The sequence below is a fragment of the Budorcas taxicolor genome, chromosome 2 (assembly GCF_023091745.1).
Source record: "Budorcas taxicolor isolate Tak-1 chromosome 2, Takin1.1, whole genome shotgun sequence".
Lineage (NCBI taxonomy): Eukaryota > Metazoa > Chordata > Mammalia > Artiodactyla > Bovidae > Budorcas > Budorcas taxicolor.
This window is the reverse complement of record NC_068911.1, coordinates 179,934,514-179,945,076: the sequence shown is the minus strand read 5'-3', so window position 1 is coordinate 179,945,076 and position 10,563 is coordinate 179,934,514. Positions and strand designations below refer to the sequence as shown.

The 10,563-nt window shown below is 56.2% G+C and overlaps 1 long non-coding RNA gene across 1 annotated transcript; it reads left to right on the top strand.

The window, feature by feature from the left end:
* The first annotated feature begins 2,210 nt into the window (after positions 1-2,210).
* On the top strand, positions 2,211-10,535 carry LOC128068805 (uncharacterized). The gene is made up of 3 exons (XR_008201523.1): positions 2,211-2,574; positions 2,806-3,072; positions 10,036-10,535. It is a non-coding gene; the product is annotated as an uncharacterized LOC128068805 (long non-coding RNA).
* Positions 10,536-10,563: the final 28 nt, after the last annotated feature.

Here is a 10,563-nt window from a genome sequence, read left to right as displayed (position 1 = left end):
GACCAGCCTCTTCTTGACGGGCCCCGCTAGAGCCCACCTGGAGCTGCCCTCAGCATCTCGCTTCCCCCAGGATCTAAACAGTGTTCCTTCTGGAAGTTCTTCCTTGTGTCTGTCACACACACATCACTTCTCCCAGTCAACCTGGAGAAGGAGGAAGGCAGCCTGAAGGAGGAAGCCACATCTGTGGAACACTCTAGATTCCAGCAAGGTCAAGCCCAGAGCCTGCTTTTGCAGAACACCTGTCAACATACTCAGAAGGCTTTGTTTACACCTACTCGCATCTGAGGCTCCCCAGGGATGGCACAGGAAGGTCAGGGCAGTGTCTGATCTCTTTCAGGACCGCTAGCTGCTTGAGACGAGAATACTTTCACAAATGACGGCATTGCTCTTCTCGATAACAGCAACCGATCTTCACAGGTAACCCTCTGACGAAGGGACTATTATCATCCCATTTTACAGTTGGGGAAGCTGAGGAACACAGCTTCAGGGTCCCTTGCGCAGGCTCATAGAGCTTGAAAGGGGAGAAGCTGGAAATGAGCGGGTCTGAATGAACACATTCCTTCCATTCACCCTCACAACCACCTCTCAGAAAGTAAGGATTAGGATCCCTATTTCCATGAGGCTCAGAGAGGTTGATCAACATGTCCAAAGTCACACAGCTCCAAGTGGTCAAGACTAGACTTGAAACTAGTCTGACTCCACAGCCCCGGGGCAATGCCACGAGCACTGCAGAGCCACTGCAGAGCCGAGGGACTGGAGTCAAAGCCGTTTGGGAACTTCTTGTTTCCTGCGGAAGCGCCGGTTTCCTGCTGATGATCGCGGAGGCCTAGGGCAGTGTCCTACCCTTGCCGTGCTTCTCCGGGGCCAGGCTGAGTCAGGCACAAGCTGCCAGGAGCTCCCTGATCTGAGGATCTGGGTCCGAGAGCCACAGCCCCTCAGCAGGCCTGCACTCTAGACTCGGGGCTGGGGGGGGGGGGGGGGGGCGGTGAGGTGGGAGACAGGAGGGAGAGGCCCGAAGGGTCTGAAGCTGCAGAGAGGATGCTCGGGTGTTGGTGGCCCGTGGCTGAGAGATGAGCCCTCTCTAAACACCGGAGGTCTACTGGTGCCCTTCGCAGCAGACGGGATTTAAATTAGGTGGCCTCCAGACACACGGCTTGGGACAGGTGACAGGGAAGGTGTGGTCCCTGGACCAGGGCACTGAGCCTTCCTCTGGAGGCCTGGAGTGACATTTGTACCCCAGGACACTCCAGTCCAGAGATTCAGGAACCCTTGGCTCCTCCAGCTCCATTCATTCATTCAGCCCAAAGGAACACCCGCTCAGAGGCCCGGACGCAGCGACCTCCAGGCCTCTCCCACCTGGACGCCGGTCTCCGCACCGGGAGGCCCGCGCCCCGGTTAACCCTCTGCACGGCGGCGCCGGGCGCTGAGCCGCCGGGGCTTTAGGAAGGAGCCACCCCCGGCTCCCGGCCTCTCTGGGATCTGGAGTCGGGGGGGGTGCCCGGCGCGGGGTTTTCGGTGGGGGGGGGCGGTGTCCGGGGGCCGCTCCCGCGGTGGGGTCTCCCAAAGGCAAGTGGACCGCGCCCGGGTCCCGTCTGCCCCGGCGGCGCGCTCACCTGCGCTCATGGCGGCTCCTCGCGCTCATCGCCGGCACGGGCGTCGCGAGGCCCCGCGGCAGGGGCCGAGGCGGAAGGCCGGGGGCGCGGGGCGCGGCGGAGCCGGGCCGCCCGCAGCACCTGCAGGACCGGCAGGAGGGAGCGGCGGCCACGGTGCCGCAGTCGGGTCTGCGCCCCCCGCGCCCCGCCCCGCGCCCGGCGAGCCCCGCCCCGCGCCCGGCGAGCCCCGCCCCGCGCCCGGCGAGCCCCGCCCCGCGCCCGGCGAGCCCCGCCCCGCGCCCGGCGAGCCCCGCCCCGCGCCCGGCGAGCCCCGCCCCGCGCCCGGCGAGCCCCGCCCCGCGCCCGGCGAGCCCCGCCCCGCGCCCGGCGAGCCCCGCCCCGCGCCCGGCGAGCCCCGCCCCGCGCCCGGCGAGCCCCGCCCCGCGCCCGGCGAGCCCCGCCCCGCGCCCGGCGAGCCCCGCCCCGCGCCCGGCGAGCCCCGCCCCCTGCGTCCGCGCGCCCCGCCCCGCGCCCGGCGAGCCCCGCCCCCTGCGTCCGCGCGCCCCGCGGGCCGCCGGGACTTGTAGTCCGAGCCGGCGCCGCGCAGGCCGGGCCTGGGCTGCCGGAGGCCGAAGCGAGAGCCCTGGGGCAGAGGCGCACAGAGAGGGGAAGACGGAGACGCGACAGGACGACCCGCAGACGCAGGAGCACAGGCGCGCTCCGAGATCTAGTCCTCAGATGCGGGCGCGGGTGCGCCCCCTGCCCTCCCGCCCGGAGTCGCGCACAGGGTTGCGACGCAGCTACACAAGGGCGCCCGGGAAAGCAGCACGGCCGTGTTACACAACCACCTCAGACACACACGTGGGTTCGCACATACAGGCGAGACTCCCAGGACCCAGACACAGCTCAGAGTCACACACAGAGGTGATGCTGAGACACCAGGCACTCACACCCGGGAGCCTGGCCCTTAGGAGACACACAGGTAAGACCAGGCCGGCCCGCCCCGCATTAGGTACTAGGCACGCTGGTTCAAGCTGCGCCCCCTCTTCTAGGCTCTGTGACCTCGAGCAAGCCACTGAGCCTGGGTCTTGTTTCTTTTCTTTTTAAAGCATAGTTACATTTAATTAATTAATTTATTTTTTTTTTGATGAGGACTATTTTTAAAGTCTTTATTGAATTTGCTACAATGTTGCTTGTGTTTTGTGTTGCCTAGCTTCCGACCAGGGGTGGAACACCCGCAGCTGCTCCCCCTCCAAGTTGAAAGGCGAAGTCTTAACCGCTGGACCACCAGGGAAGTCCCCCTGGGCATCATGTATTGACCTTTAGGAGGATGACGACATGAGCAATACCTGCTTGATACTGCTGTGAGGCTCACAAGAGGAAAAGCACTCGGGACAGTATCTGGCACCACTGGAGAAATGGCAAAGGAAGAAGCCACACCTGCCCAGAGACTCACAGTCTCAGAAACACCCCTACAGAGGTGAGTGTGCCCACGGGCAGGCTCTGCAGTGATGTACAGAATGCTTCTAAAATGCCAGAGAAATGGCAGAGATGGGGCTTCCCTGGCGGGCCAGTGGTTAAGAATCTGCCTTGCAGTGCAGGGGACACTGGTTGATCCTGGTCCAGGAAGATCCTATATGTCTTGGAGCAACTAAACCCACGTAACACAACCACTCAGCCTACATGTTACAACTACTGAAAGCCATGTGCCTAGATCCCGTGCTCTGCAACAAGAGAAGCCGCCGCAGTGAGAGGCCTGCGCCCCGCAATTAGAGAGGCAGCCAGAGAAAGCCTGGGCACAGCAACAGAGACCCAGCACAGCCAGAGATAAATAAGAATTTAAAAATAAAGAAACAGCAGGGGCACAACCTGGGTCTCAGAAGCCTCACAGCACGACAGCAGGCAAGCCTGCACAGGTGGGAACAGGGAGCCCCCGAGAGGCACCAGGACCCTGGGCTTGTACGCGGTGTTAGCACGTTGTCCCATAGTGACAGGCACAGACATGGTGTCCCCTGACCTGGGGCTTGGTGGCTTCTGGACTAAGGATCTCCAAACGATTAGGGACCCCGGGCTCCAGGGCAAACCAGGAAGGATCACATAGAGACTAGAGCTGGGCCCAGGGCATCATTACGCATTTCTGCAAAGCCGGGAGCTGCTCTCAGAGCTGGGAATAGAAGGGTGAAAAAACAGACATAGGCAGCAGCCACGGGCAAGCAGAGGAAAACTCCAAAGTAACCTGAAGTGGAGAGGGCTGCAAGGAGGCAGAGCCGTGATGAGGAGTACTGGTGCGGGGAGAGACTCCAGGGGAGGGCAGGGGAGAGACTCCAGGGGAGGGCAGGGGAGGGCAGGGGAGAGACTCCAGGGGAGGGCAGGGGAGGGCAGGGGAGAGACTCCAGGGGAGGGCAGAGGAGGGCAGGGGAGAGACTCCAGGGGAGGGCAGGGGAGGCTGTGGCAGTGTCTGACACAAACCAGGGACTCCGTCCATACGCTTGACAAAAGGGGTGGGTGTTGGCAGGACTTGCTGATGAATGGGAGGTAGAGGTGCAGGAATGGAATCAAAGGTGCCTCTCCTCACTGAGGTTTGCTCTGAGCAGGTGGGGGGCAGGGGAGCCGTTTCCTCAGCTGCGGCTGGGGGAGCAGGCTGACACTGGGGCGTGGGGCGACCCATTTCTTCTGCTGACGCCCCAGGGAGGGCAGCCTGCTCCTCTGAGTCCCCATATCCTCCTGCAGAACTTAGCTTGGTGCCAGTGCAGACCACTTAACCAGGGAACCCTGATTTTGGTGGCAGGATGGACTACTGGTTTTGTTAGGGGAAGCACACTGATTGAAACCAACCGCCCACCCTGGCCTAGCACCATAGTAACCATTTGCATGAGTTGTTTTATGACAGGAGATCCTGATAAGGAATACACTAATAAGCTACCACCACCAAGAAGAGTTCAGGAAAAGTCGAAAGGAGATGCCGCGTGTCCGTCCACTTCCCCGAATCCCTCTCACTAGCATCCATCTTGGCTGAGCAATGGTGGAAAGACTCTGAATTAGAATGATTGGCCAAAGACCACCCGGAAACTAATCACATCACCATAAAACCCGAGACTGTGAGCCACGCAGCAGAGCAGTTCTCCTGGGTTCCCTCACCCTCCTGCTCTCCACCTGGGCGCCCTTTACAATAAAATCTCTTGCTTGGTCAGCACATGTGTCTCCTCGGACAATTCATCTCCGAGTGTTAGACATGAGCCCAGTTTCGGGCCCTGGAGGGGTCCGCCTTCCTGCAACAGTCTTGCACAAATGGCTTCTTCAGATGCCCCTGCCGGGAGGCTGAGTGGTGCCGTGGCCGGGGCTGGGCCTGGCCCTCGGGAGGCCTGGGTTTGGTGCACGTCAGCTGCGTCTACTGTGAGAGCTTTCAAAAGCCACCCTCCCTCTCTGAGCCTCTCTCCTCCTCTGTGAAATGAACGCTCTTCAAACGAGATGGCAGGAGCCAGCTGCTTTCAGGAGGTCCTGGCGCTGGGCTAAAAGCTTCCGAAAAGCAGGGGCTTGGGGACTGCGTGTCAAGATCTGTCCCTTATTTTTTGTATTGCTCTTTGGGGCGTCCCTGGTGGCTCAGATGGTAAAGAATCCATCTGCAACGCAGGAGACCCAGGTGTGATCCCTGGGTCGGGAAGAGCCCCTGAAAGAAAGGAATGGCCACCCCCTCCAGTATTCTTGTCTGGAGAAATCCATGACAGAGGAGCCTGGCGAGCTACAGTCCACGGAGTCACAAAGAGCCGTACACGACTGAGGCACTAACTCGTTCATTTTCACTTGGCATTTAAGACACTCCAACCTCTGAGCCCTCTGGGAAGGAGCCACAGCTGCCAGGTGGTCCACGGTCTTTATGGGAGGAGGCCAAAGGAGGCTTCCTTCCAAACCACAGAGGATCTGTGAGGCCCTGCATCTGCCCAGGGTCACCTTTGGGGAAGCGGCTCTCCCTGTGGTCACCGGGTGGTCTGCGGGCTGAGACCCAGGGAGGAGGTTCCCTTCTGTGGCTGCTGCTTCCTCGGGGACCCACAGGAAGGACATACTATACCTGGTTCTATAACCAGATAGGGTAAGGGAGCCCTGGGGAAAGAACGTCAGGCATGGCTTTCTTGACATAAGAGAAGCCATTTTGGCCCCAGCCGTTCTGTGATCTAAGCCTGCCCACGATGCTTGCCCTAGACCAGGTCTCAGGAACTAGTGATCTTAAGGGAACAAAAGAATAAAGGATTGTTATCAGGCAAGAGAAGTACCACTAGCAAAGATAATACATCGGTTGTAAATGTCAGCTTCTGTGTCAGTGGTGACGATTAGCCCGAAACGCTCAACCACCAGACCAGCTGGAACCTGATGTCGACCTTTCCCAACTCCTGTGAGTTCAGTCAACTAAAGCTTGGACTCTGTTGACTGTCCAAGCCCCTTCATGAATATGCGTGAACCCTTAGCTTAAAACTTCCCTAGTGCTGCTGTTTGGGGAGATGCTGCTTTGGGGATATAGATCCCTGGTGTTCTCTTTTCTCTGCAAGGAATGAATCTTTCCTAATCCTGACGTTTTGATCTGACAATCCCCAAGAGGCAAACCCAGTTGTCGGGACTGCTTTCCTCTAGGGCATTGCCAAACTTCTCAATTCCCCTGGTTTCACTACATCTTTGCAATAAAAGGGATTTTCTCAAACCCCGTGACAAGATGATGGCTGTCTAGACAGATCAGGTGGAGTTTCAGCAGTCAGTCTGGTAGTTTCCTGGGCAGGGAGGAGGTGGATGTCAGTGGCATACTCTCCTGGCACCCAGCCGTCAGGGCGACGTGGGCGATGAGAAGGGAGCGTTGTTAGCCTTGCACAGACAGCCCGCCCTCTGCACAGGGGGTCTCCCACTCTGGCCACGTTGGAAATACACCAGCTGTGGCAGTCCTGAGGGGCTGGTGCCCAAATCTTGCAGGATCTCAGTTTCCGAATCCAGGGATCTAACCTGGGCCCTCTGCAGTGAAAGTGGCGTCCAAACCACTGAATTCCCAGGGAGTTAATCACCTTGGAAATGTGATTCAGTCTTCCACACAGTAGGTGTTTGAGACAAACCAGTTGCTTGAGTTTACAGAGCATTTGCTCAACTGCAAGCTAGAAGCTTTTTTTACATTATTAGTTTTTAAACTCATATGTGTTAGGTATTTATTTTTGAAGTTTTTTTCAGCGTAACTGAAAACAGTGTGAAATATTTAAAGTGTATGATGTGATGATTTGATATACATTGTGAAGGGGTTTTTCCCTCATCAATTCAATGAACACATTCATACCTCACAAACGTTTTTGGGGGGATGGTAAGGACTCATATTTATTCTTTTTTTAAAAGATGCTTATTTATCTGGTTTTGGCTGTACTGGGTCTTGTTGCTGGGCCAGGATTTCTCTGCTGTGGCGAGCAGCGGCCGCTCTCGAAGGCACACAGGCTCCCCTGCAGTGGGGTCTCTGGCCGTGGAGCACTGGCTCAGGGCAGGGGGCTTCAGTGACTGCAGCTCACGGGCTCAAGAGCGCAGGCTCAGCGGTCGTGGTGCCTGGGGACCTGCGGCGTGCGGGCTCTTCCTGGACCAGGGACTGAACCAGCCTCCTTTGCATTGCAAGGCAGATTCTTAACCACTGGACCACTAGGGAAGCCCCCCATTTATTCTTATGGAGACTTTACCCACAATTCTGAGAGGCGAATGCTCTTAATTCCCATTTTACAGATAGGAAAATAGAGGCTCAGAGGTTCAACAACTTGCCCAAAGATGGGGTAAAAAGAGGTGGCTGGCTTAAGCCCTTAGGGAAACTCAAAGCATTCCACAGGATGCCTTTCTGAGCATGAAAGCACATCGTCTGGACACAACTAGGGCACAGAAGTAGCGTGAAGGACAAAACACTGTCCCTGTTCACGTCTGGAGCTTTACTAGAAAAGTCTTTGTGACTTAAAATAGAACATTCGCCTGCAGTCCAATTGAAGATTAGATAAGCAGTAAATTAAACAATCGGTTGATAACATATTCTAATTTAGCTCAAGTTTAAATGGGGTGAGAGAATGATCTATGCTTGTAAACTTGACGTCCGACAAAGCCGATTTGAAGTGGCAACTCCCCTGCTTCTTGTCAGTAGCTGGCTGGTGCAGAACTCATCTTTAAAGCCATTAAATTAGTCCCAAGAAAACCCATCTTTCCCTACAGGTCTAGAGATTAGAAGCAAAATAAAATTATCCAGGAATGTGACCTCCCCCCAGAGGCTGTCAGAAATCAGTTAAGTGTGAACAGACCTGGAAGGCAGTTTTTGCCTTACTGCTGCCCAGCCCGGGATACAGAGGGCTGTCTGAGGTTTTCCCAGTTCTCACTTCCAAACCTGGAGCTTGAACATCTGAAGACTCTGTACTGCGTGTTCTCACTGAGGTGGTCAGCAATTCTGAGATGCTGATGTTGGGGCTTCCCTGGTGGCTTAGACGATAAAGAATCTACCTGCAGTGTAGCAGACCAGGGTTCGATCCCTGGGTTGGCAAGATCCCAACCTTCTCTGGCGTGCTGCCGTCCCCGGGGGAGCAGATACGGGCACGAGCGAGTGTAACAGCAGCAAGTGGAGGGCGAAGACGGCGCTTCCTGAATCTCTAGATAGTTAAGGTTTGTTCCTTTTCTCTTGGTGACCTTGGCTCCTAGGCAGGAGGGGACAAGCCTTGCCCCTCACCTCTTGCAGTACCAGACGAGTGCCTTTGAAGTGTCCCTTTTATTTATGGCCTGCGCTTTATTTATGGGCTTGGTCTTCGTGCTGCACATGGGTTTCCTCTAGTTGCAGGAGCCTGAGGTCTCCCTGCGGTGACATCCCTGGTTGGGGCGCAGGCTCCCAGGGAGCGGGCTTCCTCTGGCTGCAGGAGCCTGGGGCCTCCCTGCGGTGACGTTCCTGGTTGGGGGCGCAGGCTCTCGGGGAGCGGGCTCTCGAGCACAGGCTCAGTAGCTGTGGTGTCTGGGAGTGACTCCCCCTCGGTCTGGGATCTTCCTGGATCTGGGATTGAAATTGTGTTCCCTGCACCTGCAGGCGGTCTTTTTATTTCCTGCATGACATGTGGGGTCTTAGTTCCCCACCAGGGATCAAACCCGTGCCCCCGCATCACAAGTGCAGAGTCTTAACCACTAGACCCCAGGGACGTCCCATGGCTGGCCATTAACCAGCGGACCACCAGCGGAGTCCAAACTGTCTATTAAAGCCAGAAATGCCCATTAAGGTTCATTCTCAGTGACTCGGACATTTTTCTTAGCCTCTTGATACAAGAAGCCTCTGTTTCCAGGATCTCAGTGCTACAACTTGAAAAGCAGCCTTGGAGTATTCCTCAGAGTGAACGCACCGCAAAGTGTGTTGGAATGGTGGAAATGTAAGTAAGTTACATCCTTGCCAAAGAGCAGAGAACCAGCGGGTAAATAAGCTGAAGCTGAAGGTAAATTTCACACACACACATGCACACATTCACACACACAGCTCTTTAAGAGCAGAGAACCGGCGGGTAAATAAGCTGAAGCTGAAGGTAAATTTCACACACACACATGCACACATTCACACACACAGCTCTTTAAGAGCAGAGAACCGGCGGGTAAATAAGCTGAAGCTGAAGGTAAATTTCACACACACACATGCACACATTCACACACACAGCTCTTTAAGAGCAGAGAACCGGCGGGTAAATAAGCTGAAGCTGAAGGTAAATTTCACACACACACACGCACACTCACACACACAGGTCTTTAAGAGCAGAGAACCAGCGGGTAAATAAGCTGAAGCTGAAGGTAAATTTCACACACACACACGCACACACAGCTCTTTAAGAGCAGAGAACCAGCGGGTAAATAAGCTAAAGTTGAAGGTAAATTTCACACACACACACACACACACACACACACACACACAGCTCATTAGTAGCACCATGGACCTTATATATCCTAAGGGTGAAAGTAGAAAGCTGCTGTTCACAGTACCTAAAACGTACATTAACAGATTGGATAAACAAAATGTGCTGTGTACATACAATGGGATTCTTCAGTCTTAGGAAGGGATTCTGACGCTCACTGGAGTGTTCACAGGAGTCAGCCTGCAGAACTGTATGCTAACTGAAAGGTGTTACAAAAAAGACAAACCCCGTCTAATGCCACTTCTGTAAGGTAGAGTAGTCGGAGTCACAGAAGTACAAAGTCGAATGACGGTGGCTAGGCGCTATGGACGGAGAACTTTTAAGTGTTCAACAGGCAGAGTCTGAGTTTTTCAAGAGGAAAGTAGTTCTGGAGACAGAGGCTGTGCAGTAATGCGGATGCTCTTAATACCACTGAACCGCCCACTGAGAAACGGCCGAGGTGGTCGGTTTGTTATGTGCGTGTTACCACAAGGAGGAAAAACAATAGAAACTTGCTAATATTTTGTACCTCATTTTTGAAGGGAATGAAGAACTCCACACACCTGAGAGGACAAAGCTCTGGAGGAACGACGTGGACGGGCAGCAGGGGCGTGAAAGCTGAGGGGCTGGAGGGGCTTCCATTCTTCACTCGACAAGCTGCCACTTTTTTCTCAGCGTTGCCACTCTGGGGGCAGCAGAGCCAGGGCGGCTGCGGCGGGAATCCACGCTTCCTGCTGAGGCCGAGGGCTCTGGAGGGCCGCTGCGGAGCTGGAGCTCACAGCTGTGCCGGGGGACTCTAACGCTGTCTGCACGAGACAGAGATGTGGCTTTAAGTAACTCCAACACTGCGAGCTGCAGACGCCAGGACGCTGCACTCCACGGGCCAGTGCTTGCTGAGCGCCCGAGGGAGGGAGGCCCTCCCAGACAGGCACGCGGGGCAGCAGAGACGGGGAGCGAGCCCCCGGGCCCCGCGGCACCAGTTCTGCGCCTGTCCCCAGGTCCCCAGGCACTCCCCACGGTGGCTCAGCTCTGGAGCCGGGGCCCCCCCTCACGGCACCTGCGCCTCCCGC